The following is a 22,149-nucleotide window of genomic DNA, read 5'->3' as shown; positions in this document are numbered from 1 at the left end:
TGGAATGGGATCAAGCTGCAAGTTGTTATTCCAGCATTCAGCCGGCTCCTGACCTTTAAGTAGCTTCTGGTGGCACGTGTAACAGATCCACAGCTGACCTCTACAGGAAAGCAACTGACACGGTGCAACACAGTCAACATTGCATGTGTGCAAGTACTGCTCACTAATGCAATTGTTTGCGACTCCTTCTTCATAAACCTGCCTATCACAAGCATGGACTTGAGTTTTAAAGAACAACCTGAGACAAACAGAACACACAAACTCGGGTCCATCTCTAACCTTCTCATTGAAGTGCTCCATGACAAAACTAAAGTCTTTCAGATGAACCTTCTTCTGCTGACGAGTCAACTGAACTCTAGCAATGACTCCCTGCTTGTGGTCTAAATTGCCGCGATACTTGTTACGACTTATCTCTTTTGTCCTTTCCCTGTGAAGAGCATCATGCTTATATTTAGAAATACTGTTTTGTCTAAGTTTTTCCCATGTGAAGAGCGTGTCACACTGCGGTGAGGTTGCGTCTTATCTTCGTGTCGTCTCGTCATTTCCCGTTTTATTTTGACATCACTCAGTGCGTTTACATGCAGAGCTTAATCGGACTAAGCAATAAATCGTTTTTCTCGTCCAATCGGAGTTCTCACCTTGCGCCCGTATACATGCAGCTGAGAAATTCGAATTATTGACGGGAACATGTCCTCTTCCCAACACAAGGGGGTGGATTGAGTCTTTTCAGCTGGTCAGCTGCTTATGGTTGACATATTAAATCATTATATGGAACGATAGTTCATAATGTACGTGTTACTTACTTTGCAGATAAAGTGTACCCTATTTCTTGTGCTCATGGTGATTTTAAAAGGCAGACAAGAACGTTGTTTGCTGTTGGAGGGCTACAACAACACAACTGTCTTCGATGCTACGCTTTGTGCCGTCGCTACGGACCCGAAACTCTCGTTCTTGTTGGATTCGGGTTCGGAGCAGACTGGTGGGAGAGTTTGTGTACAGGTTTTGCAAAGGAACGGTGTCTTCAGTTATACACACGCTCATTAAAGTGCCGACCATGGAGGAAGCTTGTGCCGCTGCTCCAGCAAAAAAAAACAAACAGCAAATTTACCAAAATAAAAACAAATCAGAAAAAACATATTTTTGGTGTGCTTTTATTTACAAAGTTGAAATTCTTCTAACTTACAAAAAATGTGAACGAAAAGGCAGAGAAATTCGAATTCCAATCGCATTATCTGGGTGTCTCAATCGGAGTTCTCCGATTCCAATCGGAGTTCTCAAACTCCGATCATAATCAGACTAAGGTGTTTACATGCACGTGAGTTCTCCAATCATAATCGGACTAAGGTAATAATTCGAATTTCTCTAATGCCACGTAAACTGCTAACCTTCCTCTCGTTTCAGATCACTTCCCCCTCCTCATGTGCCACCTGTGCATCTGACCCAATTACCCATTGTCTCCACCTGTGCCTCATCACCTCATGTGTTTAAATAGCCTGTGTCTCCCTTGTCTTGTGCCAGAGTGTCTTGTGTCGTCATGTCTAGCGCTCTGGCACAGCCCAAGAAAAACTCACAGTAAGCCAATTCATCCTCAAAGACTAGTGATGTTTTTGTTTTTGATAATTTTTTGTTCTTGGTCAAAGTTTAGTTTAATAGTTTAATTGAGATTCTGTTATTTAGCCCCTCTTAGAGAGTGATTTTTCGTTTCTACTTCATTAGCCCTTTTTGCATGCCATGTTTCGATCTGTTTTAGTCTAGGTTTATCTTTTAGTTATATGTAGCTTGCCCCATTTTCCTCTGGAGTGATTTTTAGTTTATCCCCTGTTTTTCCCCATCCTCAACCCTTTATCCCTTGAGCAACTTATATCTTACCCTTTTCGTTTCATAGATTAGGTACCCTAGGAGTTTCACAGCCTGGTTATTTTGATCACTTGGTCTAGAGGTGTACCGCGTGTTTGGTACAATAAAGATCTTTGCCTCTCACTACCCTCTGCGTCTGAGTCCTGCCTTGAGTCCCAGCCTGACAGAGCGTCCTGCTTATACTTAGAAGTACTGCTTTGTCTAACTTTTTGCCTGTGCAGAATGTCTTGCCTATACTTTCTGACACTGGATGTCTTGTGGCTGGAGATTGTGCTGATAGTGTTTACATTGTCTGGATTTTATTTTATCCCTAATCTGTGTATCTACTGAATAAGATGTCTTATATGTCAGGTTCCTTTTTTTTTTTTTTTGCAAGAAAGCTATCTTGTTTTTCATGTGCCGTCTTCTTCATTCTCAGGTATGTTGACCGCGATAATCTTGCCCCAACTTTGTTGGTGTTGGTTCTTTTTGCAACCTCAACAACATTAGAAACGTCTACATCTGAATGAAAAGCCTTTATATTTCGCAAAGTCATTCCGTCACTGGTCATCTGGTTAACCTTATAAAAGCCATAACAACGTCGCTGTCCAGGTTCATGAACACAAACGTTTTCATAATGGTTTCTGCCAACATTCTCTAAATAAATACAATGTGAGAATTGTTTTTTGCAAGAGCTGTATTTCAACCAATGACCACCAATTAAACGTGTTGTGGAAAAGAGCGAAGATGCCGATGCAGGAATACTGGGATAATTTAATGAACAAACAATAAAAAGGGGATCGGAGCTCTGAGGCACAAAACACAGTAAAATGCGAGTGCGAGGAGGAAAGGAGGAATAAGGTCTCTTATACACTGGACTGGGAGGGGAAGAGATAAGGAAGGGAAGAAGAGGAAAACAAAGCACAGAGAATCAGCACAAGCTGACACATTTACAGCCTCCTCTGGTGGACCACGAGGAGAATGTCTCGAAGGTTATACTATGAAACGAACAGATTACACGTGCTACTAGTGATCATATGACACAGGATACAACATAATAAAGAATAACCCAAGAATACATATTTCCCATTACAGTGTACACATCTAATCCTAAACAATCTGCTGCAACCTGAATTTCCACTTCTGAGGCCAAACTATGAACATACCTCATTTTGGACAAGACATAGGAATACTGACTACGCAAAATACTTTTGTATTTGTCAGCATTTACCTCCAACTCTTTACAGATAGCCAAACACATCTTGCGATGGTGCTTCTGTGAACGATTCACAGCCTGACTGACTGCTCTGAAGAAGCAGTTCCCATCAGCCACAACACTCAATTGTACAGGGAGCACCTAGGGAACCACTGCAATCAGAGAGGGGAAAAGTAGTGCGTTCCAAATATTGAAATTGTGACAAAGGTCAACACAAATATCAACACCAAGAGGACAGAAAATAAACTCATCATTGGTCACAGCACTGACAAACTGTACGTCAGAATTATCTGTGTCAAAGTGAGTCTTGCTACTCTGAGGTGGGTCACTGTTGCCAGTTGGGTCTGGACTTACAACAACACAATCATCAGGCTCACTGATATCAGCTGGTGCTGACTTCTCCAAAACAACACACTCAGATACATGGCTGCCAGGTGGTGGTGATGGACTTTTGGGAGGGAACTCAAAAATGTTAAAACCCAACAATTCAAAGCCCTTGGAAACAACAAAAGTAATGGTGCAAGTCTTCAAAAGATGCAAAGTGCAGAATTGAACTTTTACCACTATCAGCAGTCAAGCCAACATGACTACGTGAGTTGCTGTCAACCACCACAAAGCGGCCATTGCCATGGATGATGGGCGGCTGAAGAATACCCTCCCAGTGTCAAAATAGAGGTGCTGTACTGATATAACACCCTCTCCAGTCCATCTCGAAAAATAAGCCACCTCTTGTCGGTGATGTATGGATGTTCCATTAGGCCCACTTGGCCTGTCACTGTCTCCAGAAACGCACATATTTGCCATATTTCTACGACGCGTGGCAAATCTGGAACAGAAAGATGCTTGTATTTCCGAACACTTGCTTTCCTGCTATGCACAACTGCGTATTCTTTATCACCCTGAATTAAATTTGCATCCAGATCATGCACACCCCAAGACTCCACACTGCGCAATGTATGTTTGGCTAAACTGACTAAAGCCACGGCCATACACTGCACTCCTGGGAATTTTTAATTATGACCGGTTTCTCCTTGATGAAAAAAAAACATGCAGAACTTTGGCTAATCTAATACCAGTGCCATGATCTACCACTGCATCTTCACTAACTGATGATGGATCACAAATGTTACATGTGCGAAGCATAGAATGAGCGGAGCAGTCGGAGGCAACAGAAGAAAGAAAAGCATCCTTAGCTTTGTTGATCTTCTGTGTTGCCTCCTGGACGGTGCTGGCCTCCTCGGGCTTGGCGCTGGCAACCACGGGAGCCACAGGAACTACGTGAGCCACAGGAACCACTGGCACGACCCAGGTCATCTGCCGCATCGCCTGGAAAAACGTAAAATTATGCAATGAGAAACAGAAAGGAAAACACGCGCAGGTGATGAAGTGGAAATGAATAAGTACAAACCTGCTGAACTGCTGTGACATTGCTGGAGGCAGACTCAGTCATGTGGACAGGTGAACGTGTTGCCAGAACCTGCAAATACAAGGTCACAAAGTTTAAAGAATTGCATTTATTGTCCTATCCCAAAGATGCTTACAATGAAATACAGATATCCCAAATACCAACCTGTCGCTTGTTTGTTTTGATTTTTGAAGCAACACGTGCTGATCGACGTCTCATGCTGGACATCTGGAAGAACAGAAATTAATTCATAAACAAAGTAACACACTAATTATACTGTACATGTACTGTACATATGTTGTGTCAAGTATTTTTGTGAATGTTACCATGGCAGCTAGGGAAACCCTGCCAGATGAGTCCACGACGGTGTCCATGTGGTCCAGCACAGCCTCACTGAACCACACTGGATTGGATGGGATGTCTGTCTGAAATGTTGTCTCAACAGCTGTTGGTACTGTCTATAAGAAAAAGGGGCAGAGGAAATAATAGTCAAATTAGGATAAGGGTTGATTTTTAAAATAAAGGGATGAACAGGTTACCTCAACCTCCGGTCCAACCAGAGTCCATTCAGGAGCAGGTCCATACACTGGCATGTGGACAGGACCCGTCACAACCACTCTGGGAGACACCCTTGGCGATGATTGGTTGTGGCACAACACCCCTGGCCTAGGTGAAGGGGGTGCGAGCTGACGGAGCACTGCAGCATGCAGACACTCCACCAAAATCAGTCCTGAGGTGCACCTAAACATAAAACATGTTAACACATGTCAGATCAAATGAAGAGCAAGTAAGGCTTAAGAAGGCAAAACTTACACCATAACACCACATGTACAGCTGACGAAGGGGGAGGTGATCGGCCATATACACAAATGTTAAACCTGGAAGAAATGTTGCATAATCAATTATCTAATCACATAATTCTAAGAAATATCTTAACACTGTCACTGAAGAGAAAAAATATAACAAATACATATTTTACACACCCATGCGTGCAGCAACACAATGATATTTTTGACGTAGCGCTGTTTGTACTTCTGGCTTGACAGTCAGGCGAGGTGGAAAGTCAAGCACAAACACCTACAAAATAGTTAAAAAAATAAAATAAATGCAAAATTCAAGAACATTACTGTTATTGAACTATAGATCATGTAATTATTTGATATTGATAAAAGAAAGTGGTGATGACATTCATATGTTCAAATTTGTTGTCACAGCAGATAAACAAACCTTGGGCCAGCGGTCCAACACAGTTGCCAGTAACGCAGCAAAATCCTGGGCGGAGTCTGTTACAAGCCTGTGTTCAGGGTTGTTGCCCGGGGCGAGAACTGACAGACTGCATCAGGTGTGAAGGGCACTTCTCGGGCATCGACGCAAAACAAGTGGACGGAGATGTGAGTCTCCCACCACCAGAACACTCAGCAGGAAGAGAAACTGCGTTCGTAAGACAGAAAAATAAAGAAACTCGTGGCTTGACAAAATCACAACCCATACCTTGTCTGGTTGCTGGGCCTTAAGAACGAGCTTGCACTGTTTGTCAGTCAGGAGTGAAACAGGCCATCTTCGCACCCGAGGTCGCTGACCAGTACCGCGCCCTGTGTAGATTGACCAAAAAAAAGAAAAATCAAAAATATGAACATGTTTAAGATTTATTTGGAATACAACATAACAACACAGGCTGAACGTCGCGAGTATCTCCATGTTCATGATTTCATGTTCTAAGTCCTTTCTAGGTGGCAATGCTGTCCAATCCTGTTTTTGTTCCAGGCGTTGTTTCATGGCCAGACAGCGACGGAATGCCTTGGTTTTCGGCATCTGAACATTAAAATTTCCAATGAAAGACAATGATAACAGAAGTTTAAAGTTTTGTGTGTAAAATTAAATGTGTGGTGTTTTGAGAATCTAAGTGTTGAAAAGAAAGTGGGGTGATCCAAGTGATAATGCAAATAGTCCAAAAAGTCAGTCCAAGTTTTGCCAAAGCAAAAGGGTTCTTTTCTGCAACAGACAGAAAAAGCTGATTTTTTTTTTTTAATACAGTAATCATTGTTGATGGCATGACAATGTATAGTTAACAATTGCACATAACATCAGATGTTTGGAAACATTTAAAATAAGTTGTTGCACTTAATCTACTTGACAGAAACTACACCATGTGAGTTAGACATATGAAAATAGTTGCAAAATGTTAACAGAATAACTAACAGATAATTAAAAAGACAAAACATTTGTCATGTGATACTGTATGTCATTCATACATATGAGCTCTGGTTTGCAAGGAGGAAAAAAGTGTCAAAACTAAAATTATTCAATACATTAATTGTTAAATGTATCAATCAATGAAATATTTAAATACAATGTTATTTGACGATATAGACATAGTAACGGGTCAAATATTTAATTTAAAGAAAAAAGGGGGCACTATTGTACCTCAACAGTTTCGCTTCGTCACGGAGACGTGTTAATATATCTAAACTTCGGCAAAGTGGTATCGTAATTATTTATAATCGATAGATCAATGTTTTTGACAACCCTATTTTTAATTTTTGCCAGGTCCACATCAATACATTTCAGAATCAATATGTTTGAGTTGATGTGCAGAACAACAATTCCACTCTGAATAGTACATGTAAGCATCGCGCTAGGCTTAGGCTCGAAAGGCATTGTTTGACACAAAAATGGAAGCACTTAGGTTAGCAACCTCATTGTAAACTGATCAAGCTTCAAAAACAAACTCAGGCGCATCGAATGCATAATATACCAACAGATTTGCTGGGTGCGTTCCACCATTACCACAAACCAAACGGGTAAAAACAACCACCATGTTTGCTTACAGTAGTATAGGCTAACGTCAGCTCGGGGAACAAAAGCTACAAGCTAGTAGCGAGACGATAACTTAAGTCAGTGTGGCTCGATTCTACATGCTACTACGCATATGTTGAGACACGTATAAAGCAGCATTTTCAGCTGAGGAAAACCCAATTTCATATGTACACAAACTTAGACACAAGTATATAGTAACACAACCATCATGTCTAATTCGGTGGCACAAATTAGCCTCGAGTTCGGCTCACAAAGGCAACAAGCTATTACGTAGACAAAAACTTTTGTCAGTGTTGCTCGATTCTACGTGGTATTAAACATATGTTGAGGCACGTATAAAGCAGTGTTTTCACACAAAACAACTCATTTTCATTTGTACACATACATTTACAAGTATAAAGTAATGAAGTTATTCCTGGAAAAAATTCAGTTCAAACACGCAGAATGGACATGCGCTTACCTCATGAAGGGAAGAGAAGGGCAGACCGCAGGTACGTTGTTGAATATAAGATGGCTGAAATGGGAACCGCCCCCTACTGGAAGTGCTCGTGGAAATCCATGCCGCTCGTTATTTGTATTTTCCTTGTTTGTTTGACAACATTGGATGAAGAATTTTGCAAAGCAATAGAAAAAAGTAACAAACAATCACCAGGGGGGTGCGTGGGCTGACCGCAGTTACCTTGCTACACATAAGATAGGGGAAATGGGAACCCCCCCAACCACCACCAGTGCATGCTGATTTGCGCGTTTTTTTTTTTTTTGCCCTACAACACTGGATGAAGAATTTTGCAGAGCAATCCAAAAATTAGCTCAGGTCTTCAGGAATCTAATGATCTAACTGAATTAACTGTCGGCAAGGCCAGTGAATAAATAAAGGAAACATTTAATTTGTTTGTTTTTTCTGGGGGGTGGGGGTTCAAACAAGAAGAGAACTTTCTTTTCCAATATGTTCGAAGCCATATCAATTATATTACGGTTATCTATCCATCCATTTTAATAAAATTGAAATCACAATGCAATGGCAACTTAAGAACAATGATTTTTATTTTCACAAAATTATAACAACAATACATCTATTTTACACAAATATATATACAACAAATTAAAACACAAAAACCTATAATAACAACCTATTTTTTTTTTTATTTAACAAAATTGAACAGGTGATGAAAACTCCAACGAATTTGTTTATCTGTTAGGGTTACAAAAGACACATTAATTAATATGGTTCAGTACTGATGACACATATTCATCTTAATATTCAATGTACATTTGTATTTACCATTAAGAAGTGTTAACATTATGGCGCTGTGGTCATTTGGTTTATATAAGAAAAGACAGAAATTATAAACAAAATTATGTTGGGGTTACATGAGTAGATTTTATTAAGGTTCAACATTGTGACAATACATGTCATTGTAATAAATCCACAATAAGGTCAAGACATGCCATGTCTGGTGGCAATTCTGCTGTTGCTCCTGTGGTCAAAATGTGTTAAAAAAATAAGAGGAAAAATTAGTTCAAATTAAATGACAGGATATTTTTGTTAAAGTGCAGTTAAATTGTGACAAATGTACACCAAAATATTATATTAAATTGTACCTTACAATCCTGACATTTGATGAGTGGCAATTCACTCTTTGGTGGTGCTGTGGTCACATTGTTTTCTTTAACAAACAAAAGAATATAATTTAGGAAAAGTCTTTTGGGGACACTGATAAGAAAATGCTGTTATGCTCAAGCTATGGACAGCAAAGACTGGAAGGAATGTTCTCATGATTATAATTATCTGCAGCTGCTCTATCTACCTGTTATGCTCGAAACTCGTGCCTACTCGAGATCTGCACGAAGAGAAACGCAGTGTTCTAACTGCAAGGTCACGCATGCACACCCCCCTGCTGACAAGATGATACCCGCTAATGAGCTGATTGTTGTGCTAGCTGTTTTCGTGCGATGGCTCCTCAAACAGTCATTCCCCCTCCTTTAGGAGGAGTCATCACATTCATGTAACTAGGGCTTTCCTAAATAAAGGAGGCTCTCAATCACAGCGTAGGCAGAGTAGTATAGTGCCGTGTAACTGCGTGCGCTGTGACTGCTCTCCTCATATGAGAAAGACTTAACTCTCCTTGTGTCTCTGTCCTCCCAGCAGCAAAACGCATAAATGACTAGGGTCTGAACCTGTCAGACACATTAATCAACAATAATTAAGGTGCTATTGGTTAATGACAAATATTCATTGCAACAATAAATATGCATGTGCATCTTACCATCGACACATTCAATATTGAATGGTTTCCCCTTGCTTTTCACGTTGTCTGCATTGAAAAAAAGGTAAGGAAAAATAACTAAAAAAATCTGTAATGTCATGATCACACATTAAGTACAATGCAGATACATTGTGTCAAATATACACCATAATAATGAATATACAAATGCATCTTACCATGAAGGGCTTTTGGCTCATCGTGGTCTGGCCATTCAGGGAAATTTCCTATATTAATGAAAAGAACAAACAGAGAAATTACAGGTTAAATGTGTTAGTGTTACATAAATTGTCAACAATTAATACGATTGTGGGAAGTATTTGATATTTCAATTGTGTTAAATGCAATATCGACATGTTCTCTGGACTGTTGGATGTATTACGTAATGACCTATGTGTGTTGTGCTTCTGTTTTCAGCTAATTTGAGGGAAAAGAAGTAGAAATTGAGTTTTTGAAAAAACAACTTTTTGTCCGGTTCCCATTGGCTGTGTAACAGAGTAAAGTGTAGACAGCTTTTATTTGATGCCTATGTTACTAATTTTGTCATTTTGGTGACTGTGTGTTGAAATACAATCTAATGTTGTGATATTTAATTACAAGCATCTAACACAGTTTGAATATGATCTAGATGAAATTATGAATAAATCAGACAACATGTTGTCTTGGTTTACATTTGTGTTTACATTTTTACAGTTTGATGAAACATTGTACCTTACAATTATGACAGCATTTAACCAAAATTCATTCAAGCATTCATATTAGCAACTTGGGATAGATACTATTGAACTCTATGTCAAAATATAAATTAAATGGTTGTAAGTTATTAAAAATGTGTATTCCAATTGAGAAAACATGTTTTTTTTTATTAGAAAATGAATAATAGAGTGATTTCTAATTGAATTTGTACCAAATAATATTAAACTGAGTTGTGAAACACACAAAAATTCACAACCCTACTAGACTTGACTAATAACTTGTGATTACATTGTGACAATTATGCACTACAATAAAACATTTATAAATGACATCTTACCATCAAGAAGTGTAATCAAAGTTTCTTCATCCTTTTGACCTTCAACTTGTTGGCGCAATTTCGCCAATTCCTTGTTGAGGAATCTTATTTTTTGCTCAGCTGCAGCTCTTCTGCGCACCTCTACAAAGCAGGGATAGTGCCTTGCCACATGCCTCATTGGATAAATTATACAAATCTGCACGTGGCAAGTTGTGATCTTGGCAGGAGTACTGGAAAACAGGAAAACTAAGATTGTGAAAATGATTGGTTGGTTGTGATGAATAACATTTTATGGACATGAACTCACAGTAAGTAGTTGCAGGTCTGCTCTTTCTTCACATCAGGGTCCTCCACACGATGGAATTTCGCGGGACTTGCCATCTGTGTGAAGGTAGTTAATACATATTATATGATGTATTGTACTGATTATGATGCCACCTTTTGCGACCGTTTCGTTGTTCGGGTTCCTGACTATTTCGTAAAATATAATATTGTACCGTATTTGGCGATTAAAAGACTAAGGGGGAAAAGAAAATGCTGTGAGACACACTTTGCCCAACGCCCTCCCTTCCCCCTCAACGAACATTCAGAGACACTTCTTAGCAAACTGTACATTCACCCTCCCCCTGTCAACAGACCCCGCCCGCTCCCCCCTTTACGAAAGGTTATGGGGACTGGAGGTATGCGGGATTTGAAACTGTAGGAGTTGGTATATACATTGACCATATGAAAACTGACACTTGTAGTGGCGTCTCTGTATGGTCGGCGCAACGTAGTAGCAATAACCTAATACATTAAGAACTGGGGAGGAAGTGCGCTCCCCAGTACGTATAAAACATCCACACAAGCATAACATAGGTAAGAGTAGCAACAGTTAGTCCGAAAAATGCTAAGCAAAGTTATTGAGACACTTTCAAATCAGCATTTCCACCCTCGAAAATACCTAGTTAACAAGTAAACACACCATGACATGTTTTGGGAAAGTAGTGGAGGGAGGATGATTGTTTAATATAACCGATCAAACTCCCTAAGGAATGAAACGGAATGCCAAATATATAAACATGGATTTTACATGCCGTTCTTACTCTGACCGCTAGAGGGACTCCGAGGGGACAGGGAGGACGCGTGACGCCGTCCCTACTCCCACGGACGGACCGACTCGGGACAGAGGAAAGAATATTTGATATGAAATTTACGGAGCACCACTTGCTCTTGATTGTTAGTGTGAGCAAGAAACACTAGAACCAATCTCAATACCGTTTCACCTTAACGGTGAGTTCTTGGCCGGTATGCAGGGATTTTTAACTACATTTTAATAACCCAGTCAAACAACGATGTCAGGCTCAATACACTTATTTTAACAAACACCAAACAATTTAAACGAAGCAGTATGACTGACCACAAAAACACCACCAGCAACGAAGGGTATCTATGCGTGTTGTGCGTGTGTGTTGTGTGGGCATGAAAGACCCTAAACTGAGACCTAAAGTAGCAAAATAAAAGGAAAGAAAAATTATGACCTCAGCTGTTAGAACAGCCAACCAAACAGTTTACGGGCTTTAGAATTTTAAGACTAAATTTATTATGATGCATTCCAGACTTCAGAACAAAAGCGAGTGACGAGGCTTACGTTGGATGAGCGTCGGCCCGCAGGGGATCGGGAGATTGCCGCTTGATGGTCCTCCAAGGTGGTCCTGGGAGATCGTACTGGGCCGTTCGGGTCCGGCAGCACGCAGGGAGCTCAGATGTACACACCAAGCTCAGACGCTGGAAGCCCGTTCTGCTCTTGTCTGGAAGATGTCTTCACTGGCAGTTCAGCATCGACCTGCGCTCTTCTTTGCGTAATCCGAGACGATTGCGGTGATCAAACAAATTACTGGGTTACCTCAAAGGCGAAACGTTGAGCCAATTAAAAACAGAAAAAGGAAAAATGACAAATCGGTCTCGAGATCGTGGAAGGGAAAAAGTTGAAAAAGGTAAAAAATTAAAATGAAAGCAGCGATCTCGGAGCGAGTCTCAGTGCCGTCAGCTGCCGCTTAATATAAGCAAAAAGTTGGCTTAATGCCGACACAAACAATTCAAACAAAAACGAACAATTACGACAAAAACAAACAAAGTATGAGAGGGGAAACAAACGAAAACAAGGCCTTCACAAAACGAGGGATGAGAAATTTCTGAACAGCACAGTGAGATTCACTAGCTTAAAGTTTCGGGACGAGGGCAGTATCCCGCTCTCAGAGAGCCAATTAAAAGGCCGTTCAGACCCTAAAACTGGTAGGTCCGCCTACGCTAGTTGTGTATGATGAACATGTATGTAGTGTAGGTTTCGTTGCTGATAAACCAATAAAACCGACAATGACTAAAACAAGAACAGGATGAATAAACACAATCACACAATCACACAGCCCCTTTTGCGAACTGGGACAACATTAAGAAAAAGGAAGAACGAAAAAGAAATAAGCAGATAGAAACGAAATTACATTTACAAGCATATTGAGCCGTCTTAATTATAAAGTACCACATATATCCAAACATATATAAGCCTAATCTAAACCCACATACCTGAAAATTAGATTTTAATGAAACAGGGTGACAGAAGGTATAAACAAACCTTTCTTTTACTTTTTCCTACATAACTATGGATATATGAAACACATATACATACACTCATATACGTCTGGTGTGTGTGTGTGTGTGTGTGTGTGTGTGTGTGTGTGTGTGTGTGTGTGTGTTGCATGAAAAGGGCTGCATCCGGGCACGGTAAACTTCAGGCAAACCTGCTGTTACCCGGAGGTATCCGGAAGTTTGCAGCAATGTGTTACGCAGACCGGCAAATTCCTGAATACAGCAGGTTTTCAGGAAGCTGCCAGGCGAAAGTCGTTAGCTGGTGGCTTGGCCTTTCAAATGCAAATGATATGGATGGGGCTGAGTACTGAAGCCTGCCCCCCTTCCCCTCATTTACACATTCCACTGTATTATTCACACAAAACTGTTAAACTTTAATCTTAAAACTCTCTGACGTTTTCCCACATTTTGTACATTTTAAGAACCAGTTTTAGAAAATGAGTAATAGAGTAACTGATGATGATGAAAATAATTGAAACTGGAGAGCTGAGAATCAAGAACAGGGGGGGCGGTGGAAGGCCTTTGTCCCAGCACCTCATCCATGAGGTCAAACCAGGGCCAGGTTGCAGCGGTGGGCTTCCTGCTCACTCCCTCTCCAGTCCCTGGGTATTTGCAATCCTAAGGCAGTGGAAATCATTCACGTCAGCAACATGTGTATTTGCATGGTTAAAACAAATATGAGTTAATTTCCACATCATCATTCAAGTCCACACCCACCTTGTATTTCTTTTTAAGTTATCCCGTTTTTTTTTGGCTTGCTGGGGCTCCACAGTCCCCAGCAAGCCCATCTTCTTCTTCTACCGCTTATCCGGGGTCGGGTCGCGGGGGCAGCAGCCTAAGCAGAGATGCCCAGACCTCCCTGGCCCCAGTCACCTCCTCCAGCTCATCCGGTGGGACCCCAAGGCGTTCCCAGGCCAGCCGGGAGACATAGTCCCTCCAGCGTGTCCTGGGTCTTCCCCGAGGCCTCCTACCGGTGGGACATGCCCGGAACACCTGCCCAGGGAGGCGTCCAGGAGGCATCCGGAACAGATGCCCAAGCCACCTCAGCTGGCCCCTCTCGATGCGGAGGAGCAGTGGCTCTACTCCGAGCTCCTCCCGGGTGCCAAGCTTCTCACCCTATCCCTCAGGGTACACCCAGCCACCCTGCGGTGGAAACTCATTTTGGCCGCTTGTATTCGCGATCTTGTTCTTTCGGTCACTACCCAAAGCTCGTGACCATAGGTGAGGGTGGGAACGTAGATCGACCGGTAAATCGAGAGCTTCGCCTTTCGGCTTAGCTCCTTCTTCACCACGACGGACCGGTACAGCGACCGCATCACTGCAGCCGCTGCACCGATCCGCCTGTCGATCTCACGCTCCATCCTCCCTGAGACCCTGAGATACTTGAACTCCTCCACCTGAGGCAGGATCTCCCCACCAACCCGGAGAGGGCAAACCACCTTTTTCCGGTCGAGAACCATGGCCTCGGACTTGGAGGTGCTGATTCTCATCCCAGCCGCTTCACACTCGGCTGCAAACCGCCCCAGCGCACGTTGGAGGTCCTGGCTCGATGAAGCCAACATGACCACATCATCTGCAAACAGCAGAGACGCAATCATGTGGTTCCCGAACCAGACTCCCTCCGGCCCCTGGCTGCGCCTAGAAATTGTGTCCATAAAAACAATGAACAGAACCGGTGACAAAGGGCAGCCTTGCCGGAGTCCAACACGCACTGGGAACAAGTCTGACTTACTGCCGGCAATGCGAACCAGACTCCTGCTCCGATCATACAGGGACCGCACGGCCCTTAACAGAGGGCCCCGGACCCAATACTCCTGGAGCACCCCCCACAAGATGTGTCGAGGGACACGGTCGAACGCCTTCTCCAAATCCACAAAGCACATGTAGACTGGTTGGGCGAACTCCCATGAACCCTCGAGCACCCGGCGGAGAGTATGGAGCTGATCCAGTGTTCCACGACCCGGACGGAACCCGCACTGTTGAGCTAAAGCACAGGAATGGGAGTGCACTGAGAACGACTACACTTCCCAGAGTGCACCAGCAGCAGCAAACCAGCTGCATTTCCTGATCACCCAATGATTGAAAGCACCTGAGGAGTAGTAGGGTCAGGTCAGTCTGAAAGCTGCCGTCGGAGAGAGCCAGGAGGAAAAAATTCAAGCCCAACAAGTTCACCAAAATGTTCGTTCCAAAGACGCCAATGGTCGGTGAAACATTTTTGTTTACCCTTAAGGTGTGATACATTTATGTTGACTGATTATATTTGCCTTAGCAGAGATAGCTATGTTATCTTCTAAAATTCTGTTTAAACATTTAAACCCTGCTAAAATTTAATTTGATAGAAGTCATGTAATCATTTAATCATGTTCTGCAATTCAGTTAACCAATCACATTTGAGTTAAGATGTTAACTTGATTTCTTTGTGTTTAAAGGTTTACAACCTGATGAACTATCCAACTAATCAACTGATGTAACCAACCAACCAGAAATCAAAAGTTGGAAGGGAATAAAAAGTGATTAAGTTGGCACATCTGAGTTGTCCTCGCGTCCTTTGGGGTTGAACTAGGGAAGGACTTGACACGCACCATAATGAAAATGGGAGGTTTTCCAACAGCTTAAATGCAGTGTTTGCATGATGGCAATTAAGTAATTAGGTCACTACCTAACAAGGCAACCTTAGCTGGGCCGGCGGGGTGTGATCGCCCCCTACAGGGCCTGCTCCGCATAGCTGAGAGTTGCAAGAGCTCCCTCTCGCGGACAAGATTTAAAAAAGGCAAGTACACATCAAAATTAAATTTCAAACAACAATAAATGAGAATTAAAAAGTCACACTAAGCACAGCAAACAAGATCAAATCAAAACAAATTAATATTTACAAAGTTGTGGCTCCTGGAAAAAAATATTATTTAAAAATAAGGTTAAAAATGAAGTTAAACAGATGATTTTTTTTATCCAGTAAAGGAATTGATAAACAGTAAGACTACTGGTTCTGGTTAGGCACGGTAAGACTACTGGTTCTGGTGAGGCAAGCCCCAAAAGGGTTCTGGTTAGAAAAGAAGTCAGGGTTATGCTTACGTCAGAAAGTATATTTTAAGATTAGGCGTGTAAAAAAACAAAGGTTAAGTTGAGACGTGTAAAATTAATATTAAGATTAGGCGTACTGAACAAATGGTTAGGGTTAGGATGAGCTAAGTGTGGGCTTAAAACCAAAGGTCGTCCTTTAAAGGAGCCACAACAAGAAAGAGAGGGTTAGGACGAGGGTGTTGTGCCCGGTCCCCCCGTAAGGGGGGATCGGGGATGGCACGGTCCGTCCGTGCCCCCCGGCTCCAATCCCGATGCTTGCGCTGGTTCGCCGGGGGCGCCGCGATCGTCCCGGAAGTAGCTGCTCATGCTAGCGGGTCGAGCCGTAAGTCTCGCCCGGGGGGTTGCAGCGATCGTGGGTGAAAAAAAGTCTCTTACCCGGGCAGGATGAAGAGTTGCAGAGTCCAGTGATTGTTCAGGGTGATTTATTGGACAGGAATTTTATTTACAGAGTCTGAGGAGGGGAGCCATGGGAGCAAAAAAGTGCTGCATGAAATTTGAAAAAAATAAAACATGAAAAAAAACGGTGAAATGTTGCCTGATCGCGACGTTTCAACCCTGCTGGGTCTTCTTCAGGCTAGGCAAGGCAACAAGAATGATGAACATGAATAATTGCAGAATGATTGTAACATGCATAAATCACTGTAATCGAGCGGTGATTAATGCCGATTTCTTTTTGCAGAGCGCTGTGGTTGCTCGAAAAGAGCGGGGAGCCAGGGGTGGCTCTGATTGGTCGCTCCCACGGGGCCGAGAGTCTCGGGGAACCCCGCGAGAGTTGGCCAGGTTCGCGGAGAGCTGCTCCTGGCAAGCCCTCTCTGCTTGGCCGGGCAAACAGTGTAATTACAACCAAGGTTAAAGAACCAAACTATAAATACAGTGGGTAAGGGGTCAAGGTGGAGAGCGTGCACGAGCCTCAGGCAGGAATACATGAATGAAATCACATTACAACTTTTCTCTAGTCTTTGGCAGGATGCTGGGAAGGCCCGTGTGGGGCTCCGGTCGGTGGCGTGCGGCCATCAGGAGGTGAGTGAGAGTGTGAAGGAGAGGAAAGAAGTGTGTGTGTGTGTGTGTGTGTGTGTGTGTGTGTGTGAGAGCGAGAGAGAGGGAGAGAGAGAGAGCAAGAAGGGGGGGAGAGGAGGGAGGGGGGCAATTGGCCTTCAGATTAGGCGTGAGGTGGGGGGCCTTGTGATTAGGTGTGGGGGCACTGAGGTTAGGCTTAGTGTGAGGGCCTGGGTTAGGGTTAGAAAAGGAGGGAGGGTGGGCAAGTCAGGGGGTCAGTGACCTTATGTTTAGGCGCGCATGTTCAGATTAGGCGTGGGGTCAGTGACCTTCAGTTTAGGCGTGGGGTCCAAGGGGTTAGGTTAAGGGTTAGGGTCAGGGTTGGGGCTAGAAAAAAAGAAAAAAAGAGAAAAAAAAGAAAAAAAACAAGAAAAAGAGAAAAAGAGAAAGAAAAAGAATGTCAGTGTGTGGATGTGTGTGTGAGAGAGCGAGAGGAGAGAAAGAAAGATGAAGATAGGGTATGTGTGAAAGAGAGAGAGCCGGAGAGGCTCAGGTCCATTCTGTCCTGTGGTGGTGCTGCTGTGTGTCTGTGTCACAGGGTGTGGGGTCTGTACTGCAGGTTGAGGCCGTGTGGGTCTCTGGTGCCCAGGCAGAAGATCCACGACCTCTCGCAGGCCCTCCTCTCCCTGTCCGACCAATGTCGATATTTCTGCAGCCCGGCAACCTTGAAGGCCGACCAGTCGTGGAGGCCGGCGTGCTGCATCAGGGGGGTGTCTGCCCGCTGATTGTGGGCAGCGTTGTACCGGTGCTGCCACAGGCGGGTGAGGATGCTGTTCTTTGTCTCCCCCACGTATTGCTTGCCGCAGGTGGAGCAGAAGAGGAGGTACACGCAGTTGGTGTCACCGGGGCCGATTCTCTGGCTGATCCTGCAGAGGTTCTGGGAAGACTGGTTACGTGCGTATGAGAGGACACAAAAGGCTGTCTTAAGCTGGTCTAAACTAGTGGGTGTGCGTGGGGGCACTATGGGGGGCAATTTGGCTCTGACCAGGAGGTCCTTTAAGTTCTTATTCTTGCGGTAGGCCGCAATAAGTTTAAAATTGTCAAGAATGCCTGAGTTGGGGATGAGAGCATTAAAATTGTGTTTGAGTGTCTTGTTGAAAAGTGTGCTCATAGTGGAAAATGTGGATGTAAAGGGAATGATTTCCCTGGTGTCTCTGACCTTTGTTTCTTTAAATGTTCTTAAGCAGCACCGGAGGAAGGACCGGGAGTAGCCCCTGGGTCTGAGGGCCCGGAAGAGGGTCCGGGTCGCCTCAAAAAAGTCGGCCTGGACTATGCAGATGCGGGAGAAGCGGAGGAGCTGCGACTTCACAATCCCCCTGAAGGTGTGTTTGGGGTGAAAACTGGTCTTGAAGAGCAGGGCGTGTGTGTCTGTCTTTTTGAAAAACACCTTGGTTTCCAGCTGGGTGGTGTGGGAGGACGTGGGGCCTTTATACACCGTGGTGTCTAAGAAGTCAATGTGGGAGGGGGAGATTTCGAATTTCATCTTGATGGAGGGGTCTTGCTGATTGAGGTGCTGGATGAAGCCGTGGAATTCTTGCAGGGAGGAGGTCCAGACCCCCCAGATGTCGTCCAGGTACCTGTAGTAGTGGAGGGGGGCTGTGGGACAGTGGGCGAGGGCCTTCTCCTCCCAGGTGGCCATGAAAATGTTGGCGTAGGACGGGGCAAAGGACTTGCCCATTGCTGTTCCTTTGATTTGCAAAAAGTACTTTTGGTCAAAAATAAAATCATTTCGGGTCAGATTGATCTCTAATAGTGTGATTAATTCGTCGTCTGGGCGGGCGGGGTCGGGGTAGCGGTCCAGCATGCGGCGCACCGCCGCGAGGCCAGACGGGGTCTCGATGTTTGTGTACAGACTGTCTACATCGAGGGAGAAGAGGAAGGAGGTGGCGGGGACCTGGAGGCCCTTGATGATTTGGATGAAGTGGTAAGTGTCTTTGATGTAGGCCGGGTGTCTGATGGAGAGGGGGTTCAGGAAGTACTCAATGTAGTCCGCCAGTCTGTGTCGCTGCCGCAGTCGGACACGATGGGACGTCCTGGGGGCATGATGAAGGGGGGATTCCAGGTGGAGGGGTCTTTGTGGATTTTGGGCAGGATGTAGAATTTTCTAATGCTGGGTTCCTGGTCGCCGAGGAGGTAGGTGTATTGCTTTTTGGTTATGGTCGATGAGTTGGTCGATGAGTTTGTTGACCACTTCAGGGAGCGCAGCTTCAGCCGGGAACCAGAGGGAGGGCGGAGTGAAGGGGAGGGGGGCGCGGTCCCTCGCGCCTTCAAAGTAGGCTGCCAGCTTGAGTCTCCTGTAGAAGGTCTGGAGGTCCATCTCCAGGTCCAGCCTGGACGTGCGGGTGCCCACCTAGGGGACGAAGGTGAGGCCCCGGTTGAGGAGGCTGGCTTGCGGGGGGGTCAGGGAAAATGATTTGGCCAGAATCACAATGTTTTTGTGTTGTGTGGGGGGGGCGGCTGCCCCGGCGGCAGGTGCCTGGTCTGGCTGGGGAGTGGTGAGCCCCGGCCTGGAGGGGTTTATGGGGCCGTGAAGTTTAAATAAGTGACCCAGTGTGTGAAGATGGCCTTTGCTGTGTTTCTTGTCCACAGGTCCCCGCTCGTGGTCTCAACCAGCTCATCATCAAGGGGTGGGATGTGGGGGAAGGTGTGGGCCACATATTTGTTTATTCTGATGAGTGCTGTTCGCTCACCGGCAAGGAGCCCCTCGGGCACGTTGATGATGGGGATGAAGACCTGGACACCAGGGAGGAGGATTTGGGCCATCCGGACGGCTGCCCGGAGCTGTTTGATGCCCGTCTCTTTGACCTTTTGTTTCCTGCAGGCCAGGCTAAAGAATAAAATCATTCTTTCCACCATTGTGTGTGACGTGGCTTTAATGATGACTTCTGTAATGTGTCTGTAATTGCCGTCAGGGAAGCAGTCCACCTGGAGGTCGGCAATGTCGTGCGTCGGGAAGCGGCCCACATTGGAGTCGCCCAGAATGACCCACTTCTTGTTTAAGCTCAGGCCCCAGTCCAGCAGTTTGTGTTTGGAGTACAGGTGTTTGGTGACTTTGCACGGTGTGGTGAAGGTGCGGGGTCTGGCGGGTGACTGGAACTCCTCAAAGGACATGAGGACCCCGTCAGAGTCCTGGTCTGACTGCAGGTCCTCTGGGGCGTCGGCTGGGGACTGGGGTCTGTGGACCATTGCCCGGAGGACCACGACCGGCACCAGGGGTCGTGGGGAGGCGGGGGGCTGGGTCTCCTCAATTATGTGTGGTGTGGTGTGGTGGCGGTGGTGGGTGGAGTGGGATCCAGACTCACCAGGATGCTCTGGGCGACAGTTGGCCGTCTCTGGGGCAGTGGGGCGGGCTGTGGTGGCTGAGAATGCAGCCATGATTCTCCCCTAGTTGGGGAAGGAGCCGGAAGGTCAGCCAGGGGCTCGTGTCGGAACCACTCCTGCGAGATGGGCGTGGCCAGGGGTTCTGGCGGTGTGGGGGAGGTCCCAGAGTTCTCATTCCCCTGGTCGATGGTGGGTGTGAGGGGAAGCACTGGAGACTGGAAGGAGAGGACCCGTCTTGCGCCTGAGTGGGCGGGGCCCCTCCTGATGGCCTGCGGTGTTACAGGTAAGGGGGGTGTTTGAGTCTGTGCCTCTGTTGTGCTTTTCCCCACCTGGCGGGGTGGAGGGGGCCGCGGTGGGGCCTTTTTGGGAGGTGGCTCCGGTCCGGTGGACTCCTTGGCCGGGTTTTCCCTGTGCACCCAGCCTGGAGCAGGTGGGGGAGGAGCCGTCTGATTGAGGTGCTGCTGGGGTGATTGGTCACGTGGTGGAGGCCTGGTCTCCTCCACAGCAGCAGTCTGGAGTCAGGAGCTCCCGGATTAATTCCTCCGCCTGGTCCACTGTGGATTGCCGCAGGCGGGCCAGGTTCCGCCTGGCCCACCTCGTGGCGACCTGGAAAAGGTGTTTCCAGTCCTGCGGCAACTCAGGTAAGGTGTCAACAAGCACACACGTTCGCGCGTCTTCGTAGTGTTCCCGAAGAATTTGGAGGGTAATGACGCCCCACTGTCGTGCATTGCCGTTCAAAAAGTCTGTCGTGTTTGGTGTGGGCGCGGCAGGTTTGATGAGCGCGCAAAGTTGGTCCACTGTGCGCGTTATCATGCGGGAGCCTAGGTCGAAACCCTTTGGGGAAACGTTTTCTAGGTGGTGGGTCAGCCGAATTATCTGGTGTAAATTGCGCACCAGTTGTTGAAAGCGCGCGTCTGGGGCCGGGAGACGCGGCGGGTCTGTCGGGTGCGCCTCCGTGTTGTTGTTTACGCGGCTGTTGCGAGTCGGGGCTTCGGTGAGTGTGCTTGTGTGGGGGCAACTTCGGGGTGGGTTACGGCGGAACCGTTGGTCCTGGTTCCCCTGTCGAAAGGGCCGTCGGTGGGGAACCGGCTCATGGTGGCCATAATTGCGTGTGCGGGAGCGGTCACGGGAAGCACCGCCCGCGCGCCGTGTGCAGTAATTGTCAACCAGCGCTTCTTCGCGGCGAAAACAATGCCTCCCATTGTCATGGTAATGGCGATCATCATGACGATAATTGTCCCTTTCAAGTTCATAGTTGTGGCGTGTGTGGTGACGATCGGTGTTGTTGTCCCCGTCTCGTCTACTCACAGTTGGTCGGGTGCGGTGTCCATCCGGGCTCGGCCATCGCCGGCGCGGAGGGGACGGAGTCCGGAAGCGTGGAGGCTCTGGCCGGTTAGGACGAGGGTGTTGTGCCCGGTCCACCCGTAAGGGGGGATCGGGGATGGCACGGTCCGTCCGTGTCCCCCGGCTCCAATCCCAATGCCGGCGCTGGTTCGCCGGGGGTTGGGGGCGCCCC

The 22,149-nt window shown here is 45.7% G+C and overlaps 1 protein-coding gene and 1 long non-coding RNA gene across 2 annotated transcripts in view; one reads left to right on the top strand and one right to left on the bottom strand.

Moving 5' to 3' along the window:
• LOC142891071 (NLR family CARD domain-containing protein 3-like) overlaps positions 1-22,149 on the top strand; it is a 96,821-nt gene that overhangs the window by 42,489 nt on the left and 32,183 nt on the right. The gene's annotated exons all lie outside the window — the stretch shown is intronic.
• LOC142891206 (uncharacterized) lies at positions 4,621-5,809 on the bottom strand. The gene is made up of 5 exons (XR_012927198.1): positions 5,685-5,809; positions 5,441-5,534; positions 4,997-5,335; positions 4,784-4,915; positions 4,621-4,685 (listed from the first exon to the last, which is right to left on the bottom strand). It is a non-coding gene; the product is annotated as an uncharacterized LOC142891206 (long non-coding RNA).

This window comes from Nelusetta ayraudi, unplaced genomic scaffold (assembly GCF_046127955.1).
Source record: "Nelusetta ayraudi isolate G7.1 ecotype Tasmania unplaced genomic scaffold, CSIRO-AGI_Nayr_v1 ptg000028l, whole genome shotgun sequence".
Classification (NCBI taxonomy): Eukaryota; Metazoa; Chordata; class Actinopteri; order Tetraodontiformes; family Monacanthidae; genus Nelusetta; species Nelusetta ayraudi.
Note: the sequence above shows the minus strand (reverse complement) of the source record. Positions and strands in the feature narration are given on the sequence as shown.